This window comes from Dama dama, chromosome 5 (assembly GCF_033118175.1).
Source record: "Dama dama isolate Ldn47 chromosome 5, ASM3311817v1, whole genome shotgun sequence".
Taxonomy (NCBI): Eukaryota; Metazoa; Chordata; class Mammalia; order Artiodactyla; family Cervidae; genus Dama; species Dama dama.
In genome coordinates, this window is record NC_083685.1 from 86,505,931 (window position 1) to 86,528,389 (window position 22,459).

Here is a 22,459-nt window from a genome sequence, read left to right on the forward strand (position 1 = left end):
GAAACTGAAGCTCCAATACTTGACCGCCTGACACAAAGAGGAGACTCCTAGGAAAAGACCCTGATGCTGGGAAAGATTGAGGGCAGGAGGAGAAGGGGGCGACAGAGGATGAGATGGTTGGATGGCATCACCTACTCAATGGATGTGAGTTTGAGCAAGCTCCAGGAGATAGTGAAGGACGGGGAAGCCTGGCGTGCTGCGGTCCATGGGGTCACAAAGAGTCAGACACAAGTTAGCAACTGAACAACAACCACCACCTTGTACTCAGAGAACCCCAACCCAGAGTTTGGGAGAAACACCTAGCAAGTTATCAGATCGCTATAAAGGAGTAAAATCACTGTAATGAAATACTGCTCTTTGCTTGGTAATAACTACTGACTGCCACAAGGGAGGCTGGACAGAAGAGGTGACATTTGAGTGGGTTTTAAAGGATGACTAGGAGTTTGTGGGGCTGAGAAGAAAGGGAAGGGGCAGTGTAGGTGAAGGAACACAGAGAAGGTGTCAGTGGAACATGAGGATTTGGAGAAGGACGAGCAGGCCTGTGTGGCGGGAGCTTGGCGTCTATAGTTGAAGGTTCACAGGGACCAGGCTGGGATGTCTGGTGGGCACCAGACTGTGATAAGCCCACACAGCAGGCTCCAGAGGGGTCTGGCTTTTAGGCCGTAAGGATCCATCATTTGTGGCTTGGTACCTGCTGAGACCCTTCTACTTCAGGCAGGGACCAAGTAGACCAGGCAGCAGGGACTGCCTGAGAAAATGAGAGGCAAGGAAAGACTTGAGAAAGAGAAACAAGTGATCTCTGTGTGTTGGGAGGGTATAGGCGGAAGTGGAAAGAACACGTAAGATGAAGATTTTGAATGTTCTTGCTTAAGAAGACTGATGATTAGTTTCCACTGGAAAGTGAAAAGTGAAAGTGAAGTCGCTCAGTCATGTCCGACTCTTTGCAACCCCATGGACCATAACTTACCAGGCTCCTTTGTCCATGGGATTTTCCAGGCAAGAGTACTGGAGTGAGTTGCCATTTCCTTCTCCAGGGGATCTTCCCGACCCAGGGATCAAACATCTGACTAATTTAGCATTACAGAGTAAATATCCCAGTTGTTGCTCAGTTGCTCAGTCATGTCCAACTCTTTGAAACCCCATGGAGTGTAGCACGCCAGGCTCCTCTGTCCTCTGCTATCTCCCCAGAGTTTTCTCAAATTCATGTCCACTGAGTCAGTGATGCTATCTAACCATCTCATCCTCTGTCTGCCCCTTCTCCTTTTGCCCTCAATCATTCCCAGCATCAGGGTCTTTTCCAGTGAGCTGGCGCTTCACATCAGGTGGCCAAAGTATTGGAGCTTCAGCTTCAACATCAATCCTTCCAATGAATGTTCAAGGCTGATTTCCTTTAGGATGGGCTTGTTTGATCTCCTTGCTGTCCAAGAGGTTTCTTAAGAGTTTTCTCCAGCACCACAGTTCTAAAGCATCAATTTCTCAGCACTCACTTTCCCAGTGGGCAGCTGGAAATTGGCAGCTTTAGCGTCTGCTCCTCCAAGATGGCCTCCCTACTTCCTCTAGGATGGGTTAAGTCCTCTGTGCCCTTGGTACTTGCCTTCATCTCAGCCCTGATCTGGGTTTTGATGCCCTGTGGACTTGCAGCCTTTCTGTTAGACCCAGGGCTATGTCTTCTCCATCATTCTAACCCTAGGTGTAGCACAGGGCCGGGCACACACAGGCACTTGAGTAGATGTTGCTAAAGTAAAGAGAAAAGGCACATTTGAGTTTGGAGGTTAGAGGAGCAATCAGGCTGGCTGAGGTGAGCTGGGGTTATTCTGGGTGAGCAGGGAGGAGGCTGTGGCCTCAGAGAACCAGTCTCCAGGAGTGAGTCATTGGGGAACAATGGTGCTCGTTGACTGAGTCCTCACTGGGGTGTCAGATCACAGGGTCAGATCACAGCCTGTCAAGATTGCTTGTCAACAGAAGCTGGCCTTCTCCAGCTGCAGTCCTTCCCAGCTCAGAAGGACTCATCTGGGGACAGGGAACTAATCTCACTTAGAACAGTTGCAGGGGACCAAAACTAGAACAAAGGTCTGAAAAGCATCAACTGCAAGGAAGCAGCTGTTGACCTGAAAGGATCACATGTTTTCTGTTAATTAAAACAAGCAGAAATGACCAGCTCAACTGCCATGGGAGTGATGACCCCCTGGTCTCCGGATGTGCCCAAGCAGAGTGGGGTGCAATTGAGGAGATGGGTAGAGGCAGCCCTGGGCTTTTGGGTCTTTTTCTAGCATCAGGAAGGACCTTTATTATTACAGTAAGTTCTCTATATATGAAACTTCAAGTTGCAAACTTTCAAAGATGTAAATGTGCATCAGATTCCAGCAAGGAACCAAAACCTGTGCCATTTACATCAGATGTGAGCGACATTGCAGCCTGCCCTCCGTCTCCTATTGCTGACGATCGCTCAGCTCTGCCGTCTCCCGCCTCCTCTCCCTCCTCCAGCAGTAACCCTCCTTGCCTGTTCACTTGATGCCCCCCTGTATGCCAGCTATTATGCTTGTACTACTGTACTTTTCAAGGTACTGCACTGTAAGACCAAAAATGTTTTATTTTTTGTGTTTATTTTTTAAGTATGGGTGGTAGTGTTAGTTGGGTACCTAGGCTAACTTTGTTGGACTTGTGAACAAATTGGACTTGCAAACACACCCTCAGAGTGGGATGCTTTCCTCTGTGGAGGACTTACTGTAATAGTCAGTGTAGCTTGCCCCCAAGTGCCTTCTCAAAGACACTATGAAGCCAGAATGCATCTAGGCCAGCAGGTAGGACCTCAAACACCTTCTCTGCCTTAATCTCTGATGTCTGTTTCCCAGAGGAACTCTCCAGAACACGTCAGGGTGATCTTGCTGTCTTTGCCCTGTTCTCATACTGTATTAAGTTGGCCCTGGACTCCTGGACTGGTGCGGATTCCCAGTTCACGGGCCCCTGGAGAAGGTGGCTTTCTAAGTCACCAACCCCCTATCCCCTCAGAGTCTGATGCAGTCAGCCCCTGCTCTGTCCTATACTCACTTCTCTCCAAGTCTGAGCTGACTCACTGAAAACCAGCCTGATCCCATGAACAGTTGTGTGTTCATTAAGCAAACATTTGTTGGGTTGCTAGTATGTGCCAAGCACGGTAGTAGACAAAAGAGACAGAGGCCCTTGTCTGGAGGGGACAGAAAGTAAACATGCAATTTCATGCCAGACAATAATAAGAGCTTTGGCTAAAGGGAAGCAGAGTCAAGTGATGGTGACCAGGGGCTTCCCTGGTGGTCCAGTGGCTAAGAACCTGAGCTCCCATGCAGGGGGCCCAGATTCGACCCCTGGACAGGGAGCTAGATCCCACATGCTGCAACTAAAGATCCTGTATGTTGCAGCGAAGACCTGGAGTAGCAGCCAAATACACAAATATATATTTTTAAATAAAAGGGTGGTGATTGGTTTTCACTGAGAGGTGGGGGAGGGTGCTCTTTGAGGAGGTGACTTTCCCCCCAGTTGAGGACTGAATAAAGAGAGAGCAGGAGGCAGGCAAAGGTCTGGGGAGGAACATTCTAGGCAGAGAGAACAGCACATGCAAAGGCTCTACCATGAGGCTAGGTTGACCATGTTGGTGAAAAGCAAGGCCAGGGTGGCTGGAACAGAGGAAGACAGGGCAACAGCTGAAGGTGAGACGGGTGGCGAGGACACCGCTCAGCCTGTGCAAGGCCTCGGGGAGGGCGTCAGTGTCAGGAAGCGGTTTCGGAGAGTTTTGAGCAAAGTGTCAGCGTCTCAGGCTGGTTGATCTTTCTCCCTCTATCCACACAGAGCCTCTGATGACCTCTCTAGCCTAAAGTGGCTCTAGAACAGTACGGCCCAAGAGGAACGAAACCACACATGCACTTTTAAATTTCCTAGTAGCCAGATTTATACAGTAAAACAGGAGACTTCCCTGGTGGTCCAGTGGTTAAAAATCTGCCTACCAATGCCGGGGACATGGGTTCGATCCCTGATCAGGGAACTAAGATCCCACACGCCACTGGGCAACTAACCCCTCTGCTGTGACTGCTGAGCCTGCCGGAGAGCCCGTGCTCCACACGCACACCGCAACTAGGAGAGTAGCCCCAGTTCACGGCAACTAGAGATGGCCTGCGCGCAGCAACAAAGACCCAGGGCAGCCAAAAAAATAGAAAGTAAAACAAAGCAGGTGAAACTACTGCTCATACTGTGTTCTATTGGATCCCATATATCCCAAATGTTGTCATTTCAATCTGCAAGCCACATGTAAGTATGAAGAGGATATTTTACCTTCTGGGTTTTGTTTCTTTTTTTTTTTTTTTTCACACTAAGCACATCTCAGTTCAGACCAGCCATACTTCAAGTGCTCAAGAGCCACATGGGGCCAGAGGCTCCTGTATCAGACAGTGAGGCTCAGATGATGTCTGACAGCCCAGGTGGGGTGCAGTGTTGCTCTGTAGGGGGTCCTGGGAGGAGGACGAGAGGGAAAGAGCTTGTTCTGGGTCCCCAGGGAAGGTGGCCTTGGAATTGATCCCTGCCTGATCTGGGGTAACCTGTCTTCTTGGCTCAGCTCCTTTTGGAGAAATTGAGAGGGAATAAATTGAGCCCAATAGACTCAGCACGACTTGCGTCTAATAAGTTCTGAAGACTTTAATAAAGTGCCTTTTTAAAGGTCTACTGGAGTCAGCGCCAACATCACTTTCTTAAGGGGCACATGGAGAATGACTATCAGCGCTGTCCCGGCGTCATTTGCACCTGTCTCCTCTGAGGTTGATGGAGACTGGCCCACTTTCAGGAGTCCCTCCCTGTTAATGAAGAACCATCCATCCCAGTGTTCCTTTTCCCAAACTGTCTGCCAGCTGGCTGGCGGCGTGGAAGAACCCAGGGACCTTCCCAGTTGACAACACACAGAACAAAATCTCTATCTGCTGGTGTCAGCTCTCCAGGAGAACTTACTGGGGGTGGAGAGGAACTCTGCTTTGCCGAGGGGGCTCTTTAGAGTTGGACCAGCCTTCCTGTGCATCAGGCCAGAGGAAGCGATGTTAAGCAGAATAGGAAGGGGGCAGCTGAAATAAACAAGAACATCTGAAATAAACAAGAGCCGCAAAAGGGCCAGTCAGGGCTCAGCCTTGGGCAGGGTGGGTAGCGAGAGAAGGAACTGGCAGTGCTTCTGAGCACCTCTTCCCTGCCCCTGCCCACAGGGAGAATGATGCTTTGGTACAAAGTAAACTGGACTTGGTGGCTTACAGCATTTTGCACGCTCACAAGCAGAGGTGGTGGATCGGGGCTCTGGTCCCAGCCCCTGTCCTACCACTGCAAGGCCACAGAGGATATATATCTCAGCCCACTGGGATAATGGATCAAAATTCTGAAGAAAACTGAATCAGGGTTGTCAAAGGGAGGCTGATAAACAAGCTACAGGTGGGTTCCTGGACCTTTTCCTGGAAAGCTGGCCTTATGCAGTAGCTTCCTTTTTAGGTATAGCCCTTGAAGCCCAAACAAAACATGGAAGAAACTGGGTCAGCCCATTCCTTCCCCGTAAGTCCTGAGATGTGACAAATGCAGGAGAGATTCGTAAGTGATGGAACACAGTCCTCACCACTTTGGGGATAAAGAAGGGATGACTGGCAAATTTGCAGCCTCTGCTACTTAACAGAATTGCAGACTTCAATCATTATTCCTTGCTGCAAGTTTTCCTTAACTAGCTTGAAGAGTCACAGTCAGCCTGAAACAAAATTCTGGTTACACGTAGCACCCATTGACAGTGGGGCCCAATAGGATGGTCTGAGAGTCATGCCACCATGAAGGCCATTTCTAGAGTTGGTTACTTGGAGATAGAGACAGAGATGAAGATGGAGCTGGAGGTGGAGTTGGAGATGGAGATGAGAGAGAGGGAGACAGAGGTGAGGATGGAGATGAAGTACCTGTGCTGCCTTTAGCTCCTTATGACCCAAGATTTCTCTGTGGCTGTGTTCAAAAGCCAGTACACCTTTTCTGTTGTGATTTTGCGAAGTATTATTATACTTTACTTTTTCATTCCCAAAGCTTGCAATAATATAGGTACTAGGCAACACCCCCTGAAGCTTAAGCTATTTTGGGATAAGGTGAAGGAAATGCTCTGCACAGCGGGCAGTAAACCTAGAGATGGATGCACCATGAATCGTTGCCACGCAGGAAGGCTCAGTCTGGTGCCAGCTCCCTGGGCAGAGCAGCCTGGGCAGAGGACACTGCCTGCCTTCCAGGGGCTTGATCCCCAGGGCTGCTGCCAGGGTAGGCTGCTGACCTGAGGAGATCCTGCCCCCCAGCCTTCGAGCTGTGTTGTTGTCTTTGCTTAAGTGGGGATCTCGGCAGGGAAGCCATGGCTCTGATCCCCTTCAGGGCCCCAGAGGTGATGAATGCAAATGCAATCCAGGGCTACTTGGTGAACATTGAATTAACTGTAGAAAATTAACTAAATGAGGTTGGTGAGTGAAATGTAAATGAGCACCGGCTCAGCAGGAGTCAGAGAAAGGATCACAGTGGGAGATGGAGTCAAGTAGGAGGCTGGGAACTTGGGAGTGAGCAGTAAGCAAATATACAAAGCCTTGTAAACAACTCATGGAGGATCAAGGGCTGTGACGTGAAGGAGCTAATGAGGGAAGCTGTGGATCCCCTCCTACAATTTCTGAGCTTTCTGATAACCTAGTGAGGGATGTGGGGAGAGGCAGAGATGTGGTTCACATCAAGGGAACCTAAGCACTTTTCTTCTGGACCTCATTTACAGCAGTATTCTTTGGCTGCAAAAAGAGAGGAGGTTCACTCAGGCTGGCTGGAGTGAAAGCGTGGGAGTGGATGAGTGATGATAAAGATATTCAGAAAGCGGAGGAGGATTTCATGGGAACCCAGGAAGAAGCAGCCACATCTTGCAGACCCCGGGGCCAGGAACAGGAAGGACAGGCAGTGGGACCCCAGGAGGTGGTCCTTAAGGTCTCATCTCTATCCTGGAGTCCCCTCCTCTCTCCGGGAATCTGCTCGATTTTCCTGCTTGCATCAGCTGACTCCCCATTCCGATTCCTAGTTCCAGCAGCCCCTCTGCTCTGGCCCATTGCAGCCACTGTCCAGTCCATCCCCAAGTGCTCCTCAGAAGCCTGTTGTTGTACATTTCCAAGAGCTGGATCTGATGGTGGAGCTCATCTTTTGGAGGGACGTGTAAAGCCCTTGTTTGCAGTCCAGTCTGTTGTTTGGCAGTGCCTGGGCTGGCTACTTCATATCGTCTCATCAAAGAATGGTCGGGGCGGGTGGTGCCGTTCTGTAGGACTTAGGTATGTCGTATCTGGAGAGAAGCATGGGTCAGCTTGGATCCACCAGCACACAGGGGTGAGAAGCACATCAAGTCTCCCCACCACCCAGCTTCCGCTCAACTTCTGCCTCCCTGGGGATGCCCCCCCTCTCGCTGAGAATCCCCCTGTGACACAGGGCCATGGTGCTGGTGAGGAGGGGTGTACCCCTCCAAATGTTGGGTCAGAGCCCCAGGAGAGGACCTGGGGAGGGTCACCCGTGAGCAGGCAGAGAGGGACATTTCTAAATGATGTCCAGCGAACCTGGCTAGGTGGTTCTGCCTGCGCCACACAGCGATGGTGACGTTTTCCAGTTGGAAGAATGTAGGCTAAGACATCGAAATGCCTCCCAGGGATCTTCTCTCCCATATGTTTCTCTTAAACCTTGGGTGCCTCCTACTGTTTGCCTGCTGTCACTTACTAGCGGGTGACGCATGGCTGCACAATTAGCACCAGTAGTAGACAAATATTATCAAACAGCTGATAAATCATGCTTGGATGTGTTATCGTGTTGGTGTGTGAGGCAGCCCTTGTGTTAATGGCTGTAATTTGAAGTGATTTGCACATTACATATCACATCTAACCAACAACATGGTCTCTGAGTTCCAGGGATGGGCTGGGAAAGCAGGAATAAAGGCCATGGAACTGATTGAAACTTCTGGATTGATTCACTGATTCCCAACTTGCGGTGTGATATTGGACAAGTGTCCTTCACCTCTCTGAACCTCAGTTTGCTCATCTGTGAAATGGCAATAAATAGCAGCAGTAATGCTTCCTTCAGCGTATTTGTGAGGGTTGAGTGAGCTATTCCATGTAAAGCGCTTGGCACAGTGCTTCAAGAGGGAGGGGACATATGTACACCTATGGCTGATTCAAGTTGATGTTTGACAGAAAACAGCAAAATTCTTTAGGGCAATTATCCTTCAATTAAAAAATAAATTAAAAAAATATAATTGGTGACTTACATTAGTGTTCTTACAACTCTCAATTGAATTAAATAATAGTATTTTCATTTCTAGAAAGAGGAAAAAAATTTTCAGATACTCAATTGCCCACATGAGTTTGAGAACTTCTTATTGACAGTGTCATCTATGGGGCTCCCAAAACATCATCTCAAGGGATCAACCAATATCAAAATTTAATTTTCTCCATATTTGAATAATAGTTCATTGGAATTTGAGCCTTTTGCACCTAAATAATCTCTTCCTTTGGGATAGCACTTAAAATATTTTTGAGACATCTTGTTGTTGTTTAGTTGCTCAGTCGTGTCTGACTTTTTTGAGACCCCATGGACTGTAGCCCACCAGGCTCCTCTGTTCATGGAATTTCCCAGGCAAGAATACTGGAGTGGGTTGCCATTTCCTTCTCCAGGACATCTTCTGGACCCAGGGATCGAAACTGCATCTCCTGCATTGGCAGGCGTATTCTTTACCACCAAGCCACTGGGGAAGCCTGGGAGCCTTCAAATGTAGAAATAAATCTTGCACTGGCCAGGACAGTATTCTGAAACCCAGAAGGGCACCCGCGCAGCTTCAGGTGGGGTGAGCATGGGAGAAGCAGGAGGGGGAGTGTTGTCAATGGATTACGGCCTCTATGCCAGGGGTCCAAGATGGGCCAGAGCAGGTTAAAGCAGAGCCCAGCCCAGGAGTGCCTGGGCATCAGGCCAGATCCCTGGATTTAGAAGAAGCCTAGATGGATGAGAAGGCAGTGGCACCCCACTCCAGTGTCCTTGCCTGGAAAATCCCAGGGATGGCAGAGCCTGGTGAGTTGCCGTCTATGGAGTCGCACAGAGTTGGACACGACTGAAGTGACTTAGCAGCAGCAGCAGCAGATGGATGAGAAGAGCCGTATACCAGTCTCCAGAGTGGTGTGGTGCCAGCCCTAGAAGGTGGAGCCGAGGCCCCTCAAGCCAGACTGTGTAAGGAAACAGCAAGCCTCGGAGACCAGGGTTGGGCTGGGCTGCAGACAAGGCCATGTGGTCCCAGCTCTGGGGAGGGGAGGGCTACTGTCAGCAGCATCAGGCTCCCCTGAGAGGCCCAATTCCTGTTGCTCAGTCTAAGAGAGAAAGTCTCTATAGCCTTCTCTTTTGTTCTATACACCAGAAATAGGTACTCTGATTCCTTGGATGTGGTGGTCCAGCGATGTCCGGGGTACCACCCGCCTTCCCTGGAGGAGAGGAAGGGAAGTGTCCTGTGTGGAGTCTTCGTGGTACTTTAGATGCATGCATCTTTCCCCTTGGGCCATGTTCTATGCAAGTGGCATGGTGGCATCACCAGCACCTTTTCACAGATGAAGAACCAGACTTTGGAAAGATCAAGGAATAAGGCAGGCATTCCCCAGTGACTCAGCAGTAAAGGAATCCACCTGTGATGCAGGAGATGTGGCAGGAATCGAGGATTCAGTCCCTGGGTCTGGAAGATCCCCTGCAGGAGGGCATGGCAACCCACTCCAGTATTCTTGCCTGGAGAATCCCATGGACAGAGGAGCCTGGCGGGCTACAGTCCATGGGGTTGCAAAGAGCCGGACATGACTGAAGCGACTGAGCAACAACAGCAAGGAGCCAGACAGAGGTCACATCGCTGGGCTTGAATCCAAGTCTGCTGCCTCCAAACCCTTCCTCTGCTGCTGCCCTGAGCTTGGTTTTTTCTGAAAAGGTCTGAGGATCAATCTGGCAGCAGGTGACCACAGAACCAGGGAAGGCAGAGTAAGCTGAGCCCCGGATGCCCAGGCCCTATGTCCTTCCGCCCAGCTGAGGGCAGAAAGCCATATTCTGGGAGGCTGGGGGTGATGGTCCCAGGGACCACCGGCTGCCTTGATATGTCAGAAGTCAGGGGAGGCTGAATGAGGAGTGACGGTCATGGCCCGTGTCTACATGATTGTCACAGGCTGGCCCTTTCTCCCTTCCCGGTCCCCCTTCTCCCTGCAGGATCTGAGATGTGGCTGAGAATAACTTGGAATGACAGGGTGCTCGCCAGCCCAAGGCAGTGGCAGCAATGAGTTGAACAGTCCGAGGTGGCAGGCGGCTTTGTCAAACACAGATGCCCAGCTGACAATTTTCCCCTCCCCGCTCCCTGCAGGTCAGCAGCCTGGACCAAATCAAAGAGCCTTCTAAGAAGGCGAGAGAGGATGGAAAGATAGATGACACCAATCATCACCATCCTCTCATCCACACTAGGCACATTCCTAGATATCTGCAGGAAAAAGGAATTTTGGCAAAAGGAAACTGGACTTGAAGTGCTCTGGAGAGGCTCCGGATGAAAGGAAGTGTTGGATGAATCCTGGAGCGAGACTGCCTTTCCTCCGCCCCCTAATTTCCCTGCTTTGCGATGCTGAGATATTGTCAGTGTCGGTCAGGCTACACCGGGAGGACTGTAAATGCTCTGTTCCCAAATGCCAGCCTGAACTAATGGGCAGCAGACGCCGCTCCAGCTTCAGCCAGCAGAGATAAAGGGATCAGAGCGTGGCCGTCCCGCAAACCTGACCCCAGAACTGGGGGAGATTGACCAGCGTCCCCAACCAGCTACCAGGAGGCAGGTATCAAAATGTTCCCATCAGTGTTTGGTGACAAAGTGGTGTGTGTGCTTAGTCACTCAGTCGTGTCTGACTCTTTGCGATCCCATGGACTGTAGCCCGCCAGGATCCTCTGTCCATGGAGATTCTCCAGGCAAGAATCCTGGAGTGGGTTGACATGCCCTCCTCCAGGGGATCTTCCTGACCCATGAATCGAACGAGGGTCTCCTGCATTGCAGGCGGATTCTTTACCAGCTGAGCTACGAGGGAAGACAAAGTGGTGACAACTGATATTTATTAGGGGCTTTCTAGGCCAGGCCCTGTGATGAGCATTTTATAAACATGTTCCCTGTTGAGCTTTCTAACAGATGAAGACACAGATTGAGGGGGGTGATGGGGGAGGGGGAGAACATTCAGACCTGTTTGAGGTCGTGCCACAACTCAGTCAGCTGGGAGCTGCTTCTGCCTGTGGATCCTGGACCCTTCCCACAGCGTCTGTCATACTTGCTGGATGAGCATGAGGTATAGGAGGAGATGCTGCTGAAGTTGTTCTAAAATTCGCTCGCGCTGGTCCAGCCTGGACTGACAACCCACTGACAGTCCCCTTCTGTTCCTCCCTTCATCCTGCTCCTTCTTGCCTCTCCCTTCCCTCCTCCTCCCACCTTCTTTCTCTCCACCACTTATGTCTCAAACATTTTTAGACTTGTTTGGACCACATCAAGGAAGAATGTTCCAGATTTTCCATTTCCAACTGAGGCTCGCCAGCGACCCCTAGACTTTTGGACCCCACTCCTCCATCCCAAAGGCTCCTTGTTAGAGATGGGAAGTGTTGCAAGGGGAGTCATGTTCCCCTGTAAATCATTTGAGTGCCGCATGGAGGAGCCACGCATTTTTGTAGAAGTGCATGCATTTGGAGGCAGGTGATTTGGGGCTTACACTTGCCCCTTCCTTGGTACCTTGTGTCACCTTGAGAAGTCATCTTCTCCAAGCTCAGCCTGGATATCCTCATCTCCAAAATGAGGCCCTTAGACTAGATGATGGATAAAGTCCCTTCCAAGAGTACCAGACTGTGCATTTCCTACATCCTCCTACACTGGGAGGATGCATAGACCAGTCAGCCTTGGAAACTGCAACTATCCCACAGGCATGGTCCTCATTCATCAGCCTGTCATCTGGCCAGGGGACCCGAAGGTCCAAGAGAAATGGGTTCCATTTATTCTCTTGGCACAGAGTTCTGGCTGGCACTGGGACATGGCCAGCTTTCCATCCTATGCTGGTGGATGCTTCTGGCCCTACACTCCTCAAAGCCAAAGGACTCCCACACCCCAGGAATCCTACAGGCTCTGGACCTTTGTGCTTTCGTGTTTGCTGGGTCAGTTGTAAGGTGGTCAGGATCTCTCTCTCATTGTTTCCTAGAATGGAGGCAGAATTGTGAGGAAGGGCTCCCATTCCTGCTGGGTGCTTAGAGCTGGAGCATCCAAGGGATAAGCTTACCTGCTTCTCCACTTAGCCTGATGGATAGGACCGTGGATCCCAAACCAACTGGGAGGGGAAAGCAAGCACAGTCTTCTTAGAAGCTAATCGATAATCTATGGCCTCATTCAGTCTAAATCCTGTATTTGTGTTCAAGGGGTGTCAGGGCTGGCCCAAGAGCACTGGAATGCCAGGGTTTAAATGCTGGCTTTCCCATGTATGTTACCATATGTAAAATAGATGACCAGTGCAGGTTCGATGCATAAAGCAGGATGCTCAAAGCTGGTGCTCTGGGACAACCCAGAGGGATGGGGTTGGGAGGGAGGTGGGAGGAGAGTTCAAGATGGGGGGACACATGTGCACCCGTGGCTGATTCATGTCGATGTACGGCAAAAACCACCACAATATTGTAATTATCCTCCAATGAAATGAATAAGTTAATTGTAAAATATACTGACTTTCCTTTTCACTCTTAAGTGTGATTTTCGGAAAGTTAGTTAATAAAGTGTCTGTTTCCACCAGCCCAGGTTGGATGCATGAGACAAGTGCTTGGGGCTGGTGCACTGGGAAGACCCAGAGGAATGGGATGGGGAGGGAGGCAGGAGGGGGATCGGGATGGGGAGCACATGTAAATCCATGGCTGATTCATGTCAATGTATGGCAAAAACCACTACAATATTGTAAAGTAATCAGCCTCCAACTAATAAAAATAAATTTTAAAAAAATTAAAAAAAAATAAGTAAACTGTCTGTTTTATCATCTGATAATTAGGGAGGGGCTCTATGGATATTTGGGGCTTCCCAAGTGACTTAGTAGTAAAGAATCCACCTGACAATGCAGGAGACATGGATTTGATCCCTGAGCTAATAAGATCCCCTGGAGGAGGAAACGGCAACCCACTCCAGTATTCTTGCCTGGGAAATCCCATGAACAGAGGAGCCTGGTGGGCTTCAGTCCATGGGGTCTCAAAAGAGTCAGACACGACTGAGCAACTAAACAACAAGAATAACAATATGGATAGTTACTTCCCAGTGTAGTTTAAGTTTGCAGTGACATCGTATTTATAAAATATGTAGAGAGGCTGACATATAGTTTCATATGTATAGGTTGTGTGTTATCTTATGATCATATCCATGTAACTATGTCTGTCTGCCCCTGATATAATTAGGACGTTAACTTCTAAAGAACAAGCATCTGCTTTGTCTCAGTGGCTGCTGCCCCAGCACCAAATCACGCAATATCACTGATCAAAGAAAGAAGGTTTGCCAGAGACAGAGTGGTTTCCTGGATTGCTGGGCTTTCAGTGCTGAGACCAGGAAAGTCCTGGGTGAGCCTAATGTGTTGACCACCCTATAAAAAAATGCAGGGGAGGGAGGAAGGGTAAGGAGAAAGGAAGGAAATTCCCACTTTACAAATGAGAACATTAAGGCTCAGAGAGTTTATTGAACTTGTCCAAGACATCAATATTAGCAAGTAATAGAGCAAGAATCTGAAACTATTCTTCATCACCAAGCAATATGGAAGCCATAGAAGTTAGCAGATCCATTAACACCTTGCTGGGTTACCTGTATTTATGCCAGGCCATCAGGACTGATCATGCTGTGGCAATAATTCCCCATCCAAACTCCAAAGCCCATTCAGCACAGCGTCTTTAAGATAATTAAAAGCAACTCTATCATCTTTCCTCCTTAAATGCAAAAGTATTTCCCAAATGAGACAACTCCAGGTCCTTTGCTTGGAATTCTCCACAAGGACCTCTCCTTCACTCTCCTGTCCCACACCTGGCTTCAGTTTCCCCACCCATGAGATGGGCATCTTGGATCCAGCGGTCAGGAGTTAGCTGGGGGAATGAAGGCCTGTCTCTCCCCAGCCTTAGGGAGCTCCATTAGTCACCAATGAGCAGCGTGTGCCTGAGACAGTTTCCAGACCCACCAGCAGCTCTGAGCTAACCCTGAGCATACATTGCACTTTGTCATTTTCAGCATCGCTCTTGGGTGGTGGGAGGCAGAGGGGGGCTGCTTCAGGTGGGATGGAGACAGAGCCCAGTTAAGAGTGCTCACGTCTCCCTCTCCCTTGAATGTTCCCTGTAATGAGCTTGGTTTGAGCCATTTATCTTGCAGACTCCCCATTTTGTCAGAGATTTATGCCAGGCCATCAGGACTGATCATGCTGTGGCAATAATTCCCCATCCAAACTCCAAAGCCCATTCTGCACAAGGTCTTTAAGATAATTAAAAGCAACTCTATCATCTTTCCTCCTCAAATACAAAAGTGTTTCCCAAATGAGCCAACTCCAGGTCCTGTGCTTGGAATTCTCCACAGGGACCTCTCCTTCACTCTGCTGTCCCAGTCCTGTCCAGACCCATCTCTCCAGGAAGCCTCACCTGCCTCCTATCTCACCCAGATCCTCTTGGCCTGGAAACTCCTTGAGCACATATGCATAATCTGTACCACTGATTCAGCCTTTTTTATACATTGCCCCATCCTGTAACCCTAGTCTATCTCCTGCAGAAATACATGAATAACAATGATTAATATTTTAATGTCATCATCAATATTTTATCATTCAGAAGGTATCATGCTAGCATCTCTGTGTGCATTATTTTATTGACTGTCCATGTCAATATAACAAGGTAGACACTATTACATTCACTTTATAGATGAGGCTCAGAGAAGTTAAGAAACTTGCCCAAAGTCACATAGCTAGCAAGAGAAAGAAAGGGTCTGGACTCAAACTCAGTTCTGACTTCATGCACTCAGCCACTACGCTTCCCTAACCTCTCTGGGGAGGGTCACTGTATTTCACAACACAGTGAATATGGGATGTGGATAATTAAATAAATAATAAATGGGCAAGTGATCTTTGTCAACATTCATTGTGTTGAGTCAGCTATGACTTTAAGAGTTCCCTGAATCCTCCCTTACACTTTATGAGTTAGGAACCCAGTCTTCTGACTGTTACAGACTAGCCATCTGGGGCTAAGACAAAGCTGATGATTGGGTGTCCCTCAGGGTCCCTGGCAAAGTATGAAGTGAAACCAGGGTCTGGAGGATGATGATGTGTGGTGGGGGCACCTGGAAATCTCAGGACATCTTTTGGCCTCGGGACCTGCATCAAGGCAGTGATACCTTTTAAAGAGATTAGGGCTTCCCTGGTGGTTCAGCTGGTAAAGAACCCGCCTGCCAGTGCAGGAGACACAAGAGCTGTGGGTTCGATCTCTGGGTCAAGACAATCACCTGGAGAAGGAAAAGGAAACAGTATTCTTGCCTGGAAAATTCCATGGGCAGAGGAGCCTGGTGGGCCTCAGTTCATGGGGTCGCAAACAGTCAGACGCAGCTGAGCATGCACGCACCCACTCCTGCCAGCAGCTTGGAACCCTCATTCTCATGAGCAGGGAATAGCAGTATAGTTTTCAAGGCTGCCATTTCATATCCTCATCTGTTCATCATCCCACTTTCTGGAGCTGACTCCAAGCAGGAATCCCAATCCTGGGAAAATCATAGGCCAGCTGACACCTTTCCAAGACCACATGTATCCACGTCTGCATCTTGTCTGTAACCCTGGGAGGAACCCAGATCTTGGCAGAAGGTGTAAAATGCCTGTGATTCCTTTCTCTTCCACTTTCTGTGCTTTGTTGCCCAGGGATCCAGATGGCCAGCCCCCAGCCCCAGCCTGCTCAGGAGTTCTGGTGGAGGAACTCATGGTGCCTCTCCACTCCACTTCATGGCATCACAGAACAGTGGACAGACTGCCCATCAGGTCCCTGGACTGGTCCTTGTTGGTAGCCAGGGCCCCAGGCCAACTCCCAGCCAATGTCCTGGGACTCCAGGAACTCCAGCTAGACCAAAATCCCCTCCAGTATGACTCGTGTGTATTATTCATTTTCTGAGTGTTTTCCCATAGTGCCTACTTCTCCAAGCCACGCTCTTACTTCCAATATAGGTTTTGCAGAGTAGATACCATGGTTTAATCCCATTCCTAAAAACAGAATCCTATTTTCTAAACAGTTGCCATAGACAGTGAAGATCTACTGTTTTCTGCTTTCTAGGAAATCATTAATGGGCAGTGGTTTCTAACAATTTTATTTTTCATTTGTTTGATTTCTCCCAAGCTATAGTACTCCTCCAGGCTAATAGCTGATAATCCATAAACAAGTTCAAATGAATCTGAAGACTTATTTTCAAAAACCTGTGGGAGATCTTTAAAATTTTCATCTGAGATAAAGAATTCTTCTTTAGCCCAAAAAGAGCTTGTTTTAAATGATGTGCGTGCTTTGTATAGATAAATGCATTCTTAGCACTAATTGAGAAATACTTTTCTAGTTGTTGGGGATGCAAAGATATAAAAAAAAGTTTCTGCCCTTAATGAATTTGCCATCTAATTGGGCAGATAAGTTGCTTACATAAATACCTTTTTTTTTCAAACTTGGAAAATGCAGAGCGGAGCTTCATAGAAGGCGCTTTGGAAGATGAGAGGGAAAAAAGATTACAGTTAACTTGGGTAATCAGCAAAAGATTTATGAGAGGATATCATTTGAGAAAGGCTATGAAGGATAACCAAGGTTTGGCCAAGCAGAGTTAGAGGGAGGTGTATTTGAGGGAAGAAAACAGCTTGAGCAAAATCAAGGAAGTGGAAGAAGATGGGTGCATAGGTAGTTCAACCCAGTTTAAGCAAAAGGCATAAGAACAAAAATTAAAATCGGAAAGATGGGCTGGGAATGAATGAAGAAAGCTCCCAGTATTCAGTACTGTGTGTGCTCATACACATGCCCCAGCCTTGAGGTCTAGTCACCGAAACCACTAGATCTTAAGGCCCTGGAGAGTCAGGGGCCATATCCATCTTAATCAGTCTTCCTCACAATGCCCAGCACAGTGCCTGACACAGAGGAGATGCGGTAATGCATTTTTGTTGAGTTATGCTTATTCCATTCAAAACCCAGTGGGCAATCATGGCAGTTTTATGGGGAAAAGGAGGTTAATGATGAGGACTTTAGCATTCCCAAGATCCAATGAGAAGTACAGAAAGTCCCCTATGTATGAACCTTCAAGTTGTGAGCTTTCAGAAATGTGAATGTGTGCGCCAGCCCTGGTATACCAGCTGTTGTACTTTACTGCTGTACTTTTCAAGGCACTATACTGTAAGATTGAAAATGTTTTATTTTTGTGTTTGTTTCTAAGTACACATTATTTGTGTGAAAAGAATTATAAACCTATTAAAGGACAGTACTGCTTTTTCCAGTAGTCATGTATGAATGTGAGAGTTGGACCATAAAGAAAGCTGAGCGCCAACGAATTGATGCTTTTGAAATGTGGTGTTGGAGAAGACTCTTGAGAGTCCCTTGGACTGCACGGAAATCCAACCAGTCCATCCTAAAGGAGATCAGTCCTGGGTGTTCATTGGAAGGACTGATGCTGAAGCTCCAATACTTTGGCCACCTGATGTGAAGATCTGACTCATTGGAAAAGACCCTGATGCTGGGAAAGATTGAGGAGGAGGCAGGAGGAGAAGGGGATGACAGAGGATGAGATGGTTAGATGACATCACTGCCTCAATGAACGTGAGTTTGAGCAAGCTCCGGGAGTTGGTGATGAACAGGGAAGCCTGGCGTGCTGCAGACCATGGGGTCACACAGAGTCAGGTACAAATGAATGACTGAACTGACTGACAGGACTGTACTATATATTTATTGTGTTAGTTGGGTACCTAGGCCAACTTTGTTGTACCTACGGACAAATTGAACTTACGGACGTGTTCTTTGAATGGAACTTGCTTGTGTGTAGGGGACTTACTGTGTAGCAGGCAAGAGGAAGTGTCACTGGAGTCTGAGAGTCCTTTAAGGGGCTGTCAGTGGACTATTGGTTGGTGCATCCCCACCCTGAGGGGTGGCAGAAATTGGAGTGATAACCCGGGAAAGGGAAAGGAGGTGATGGAGGTGTACAAGAAGATGTGAAAGAAAGAGGATTGAGGGAGATAGGACTTAGAAATGGATTTGGGAGCAAAGGGTGGGAAGGGGTTGCCATGATATCAAGATGCTAAGCCTCAAGGATTGAGAGGAAAAAGATGTCATTAGCAGAAGCCTGAAAGGCAGAGGAGAAGCCAGTTTGGCACTGAGGGCCCTGAGGAAGAGGTAGCACCTGTGAGGGCTGAGGCTTGGGCCTTACTGAGCCACCAAGAGGATGGTACCAGCACACCGTGGGGAAAGCAGAGCTGAAAGTTGATTTTGGTATTTCCACTGTCGCTGATGACTGCACTAGGTTCTGTATCAGTTGGGGATTTTTCTAATGCCAGGACACAAACCCTAACAAGCTGGCTTAAGCAAAAAGGCTCAGTTCAGCAGTGGCCACAGGACTGGAAAAGGTCAGTTTTCATTCCAGTCCCAAAGAAAGGCAATCCCAAAGAATGCTCAAACTACTGCACAGTTGCACTCATCTCCCACGCTAGTAAAGTAATGCTCAAAATTCTCCAAGCCAGGCTTCACCAATACGTGAACCTTGAACTTCTAGATGTTCAAGCTGTTTTAGAAAAGGCAGAGAAATCAGAGATCAAATTGCCAACGTCTGCTGGATCATCAAAAAAGCAAGGGAGTTCCAGAAAAACATCTGTTTCTGCTTTGTTGACTATGCCAAAGCTTTTGACTGTGTGGACCACAATAAACTGTGGAAAATTCTTAAAGAGATGGGAATACCAGACCACCTGACTCGCCTCTTGAGAAACCTATATGCAGGTCAGGAAGCAACAGTTAGAACTGGACATGGACCAACAGACTGGTTCCAAATCAGAAAAGGAGTACATAAAGGCTGTATATTGTCACTCTGCTTATTTAACTTATATGCAGAGTACATCATGAGAAACACTGGGCTGGAAGAAGCACAAGCTGGAATCAAGATTGACGGGAGAAATATCAATAACCTCAGATATGCAGATGACACCACCCTTACGGCAGACAGTGAAGAGGAACTAAAAAGCCTCTTGATGAAAGTGAAAGAGGAGAGTGAAAAAGTTGGCTTAAAGCTCAACATTCAGAAAACTAAGATCATGGCATCTGGTCCCATCACTTCATGGGAAATAGATAGGAAACGGTGGAACAGTGACAGACTTTATTTTCTGGGGCTCCAAAATCACTGCAGATGGTGACTGCAGCCATGAAATTAAAAGACGCTTACTCCTTGGAAGGAAAGTTATGACCAACCTAGACAGCATATTAAAAAGCAGAGACATTACTTTGCCAACAAAGATCCGTCTGGTCAAGGCTATGGTTTTTACAGTAGTCATGTATGGATGTGAGAGTTGGACTGTGAAGAAAGCTGAGCGCCAAAGAATTGATGCTTTTGAACTGTGGTGTTGGAGAAGACTCTTGAGAGTCCCTTGGACTGCAAGGAGATCCAACCAGTCCATCCTAAAGGAGATCAGTCCTGAGTGTTCATTGGAAGGACTGATGCTGAAGCAGAAACTCCAATACTTTGGCCACCTCATGCGAAGAGTTGACTCATTGGAAAAGACCCTGAAGCTAGGAGGGATTGGGGGCAGGAGGAGAAGGGGACAACAGGATGAGATGGCTGGATGGCATCACCAACTCAATGGACATGAGTTTGAGTAAACTCCCATCACTGGGAGTTGGTGATGGACAGGGAGGCCTGGCGTGCTGTGATTCATGGGGTCGCAAAGAGTCGGACACAACTGAGCGACTGAATTGAACTGAACTGAAAGGGACAGTGGATTAGAGACGCCATCAAGAGTGACGTGATTCAGCTCATGTCACCGGGATCAGATTTTCCATCCATCTCTCCTTTAGCTCCATCTCCTCTGCGTTGACTCCATTCCCTTTGGTGGTGAGTAGCTACCAGCGGCATGAGGTCTTCAGTCTCTTAAGTTTGGATACAACATCAAAGAGAAAGCATCTACCTCTCAGCAGCCCCCAGAAAAAGTCTAGGTGTCCATCCTCAAACCACTAATAGATGTAGGCGGAGGTCATATCCTTATGCAGCCTGGTAAATCTCATAGGTTGAGAAGAGGAAAAGAAATGCTTCTTTAGGGGGATAATTGGAGTATTCGGGGGAGAATGGGGGAGTAGGACGTGCCAGTGCTTTAGGAGTGGCAAAAACAATAGATGTTTGCTATAGTAACCTTTGGAGAAATGATTTCAGTAGAGTGGTGAAGGAAAACCAGCATTGCAACAATTAAGAATTGAGTGTGACAAATAAACCTAACAATGAAACAGAAAGAGAATCTCAGACATAGAGAACAGACTGGTGTTTGCCAAGGGGGAGGTAATTGGGGAACGGATGGAGTGGGAGGTTGGGGTTGGCAAATGTAAGCGTCTGTATGTAGGATGGATAACCAACAAGGGCTTACTGTGTAGCATGAGGACTATATCCAATATTCTATGAGAAACCATAATAGAAAAGAATATTTTTAAAAAGACTGTGTAATTTATGTCAGAGAGTGTTTTGCCTATGTTCTCCTCTAGGAGTTTTATAGTTTCTGGTCTTACATTTAGATCTTTAATCCATTTTGAGTTTATTTTTGTGTATGGTGTTAGAAAGTGTTCTAGTTTCATTCTTTTACAAGTGGTTGACCAGTTTTCCCAGCACCACTTGTTAAAGAGGTTGTCTTTTTTCCATTGTATATCCTTGCCTCCTTTGTCAAAGATAAGGTGTCCATAGGTTCGTGGATTTATCTCTGGGCTTTCTATTCTGTTCCATTGATCTATATTTCTGTCTTTGTGCCAGTACCATACTGTCTTGATGACTGTGGCTTTGTAGTAGAGTCTGAAGTCAGGCAGGTTGATTCCTCCAGTTCCATTCTTCTTTCTCAAGATTACTTTGGCTATTCGAGGTTTTTTGTATTTCCATACAAATTATGAAATTCTTTGGTCTAGTTCTGTGAAAAATACCGTTGGTAGCTTGATAGGGATTGCATTGAATCTATAGATTGCTTTGGGTAGAATAGCCATTTTGACAATATTGATTCTTCCAATCCATGAACACGACTCACCTCCCAGAATATTGGAAATAAAAGCAAAACTAAACAAATGGGACCTAATGAAACTTAAAAGCTTTTGCACTACAAAAGAAACTATAAGTAAGGTGAAAAGACAGCCCTCAGATTGGGAGAAAATAATAGCAAATGAAGAAACAGACAAAGGATTAATCTCAAAAATATACAAGCAACTCCTGCAGCTCAATTCCAGAAAAATAAATGACCCAATCAAAAAATGGGCCAAAGAACTAAACAGACATTTCTCCAAAGAAGACATACAGATGGCTAACAAACACATGAAAAGATGCTCAACATCACTCATTATTAGAGAAATGCAAATCAAAACCACAATGAGGTACCATTACACGCCAGTCAGGATGGCTGCTATCCAAAAGTCTACAAGCAATAAATGCTGGAGAGGGTGTGGAGAAAAGGGAACCCTCTTACACTGTTGGTGGGAGTGCAAACTAGTACAGCCACTATGGAGAACAGTGTGGAGATTTCTTAAAAAACTGGAAATAGAACTGCCATATGACCCAGCAATCCCACTTTTGGGCATACACACTGAGGAAACCAGATCTGAAAGAGACACATGTGCCCCAATGTTCATTGCAGCACTGTTTATAATAGCCAGGACATGGAAGCAACCTAGATGCCCATCAGCAGATGAATGGATAAGGAAGCTGTGGTACATATACACCATGGAATATTACTCAGCCATTAAAAAGAATTCATTTGAATCAGTCCTAATGAGATGGATGAAACTGGAGCCCATTATACAGAGTGAAGTAAGCCAGAAAGATAAAGAACATTACAGCATACTAACACATATATATGGAATTTAGAAAGATGGTAACGATAACCCTATATGCAAAACAGAAAAAGAGACACAGAAATACAGAACAGACTTTTGAACTCTGTGGGAGAAGGTGAGGGTGGGATGTTTCAAAAGAACAGCATGTATGCTATCTATGGTGAAACAGATCACCAGCCCAGGTGGGATGCACGAGACAAGTGCTCCGGCCTGGTGCACTGGGAAGACCCAGAGGAATCGGGTGGAGAGGGAGGTGGGAGGGGGATCAGGATGGGGAATACGTGTAAATCTATGGCTGATTCATATCAATGTATGACAAAACCCACTGAAATGTTGTGAAGTAATTAGCCTCCAA

At 47.4% G+C, this 22,459-nt stretch overlaps 1 protein-coding gene across 1 annotated transcript in view; it reads left to right on the plus strand.

The window, feature by feature from the left end:
- Window positions 1-22,459, plus strand: part of ASIC2 (acid sensing ion channel subunit 2) — a 1,201,082-nt gene that overhangs the window by 222,711 nt on the left and 955,912 nt on the right. The gene's annotated exons all lie outside the window — the stretch shown is intronic.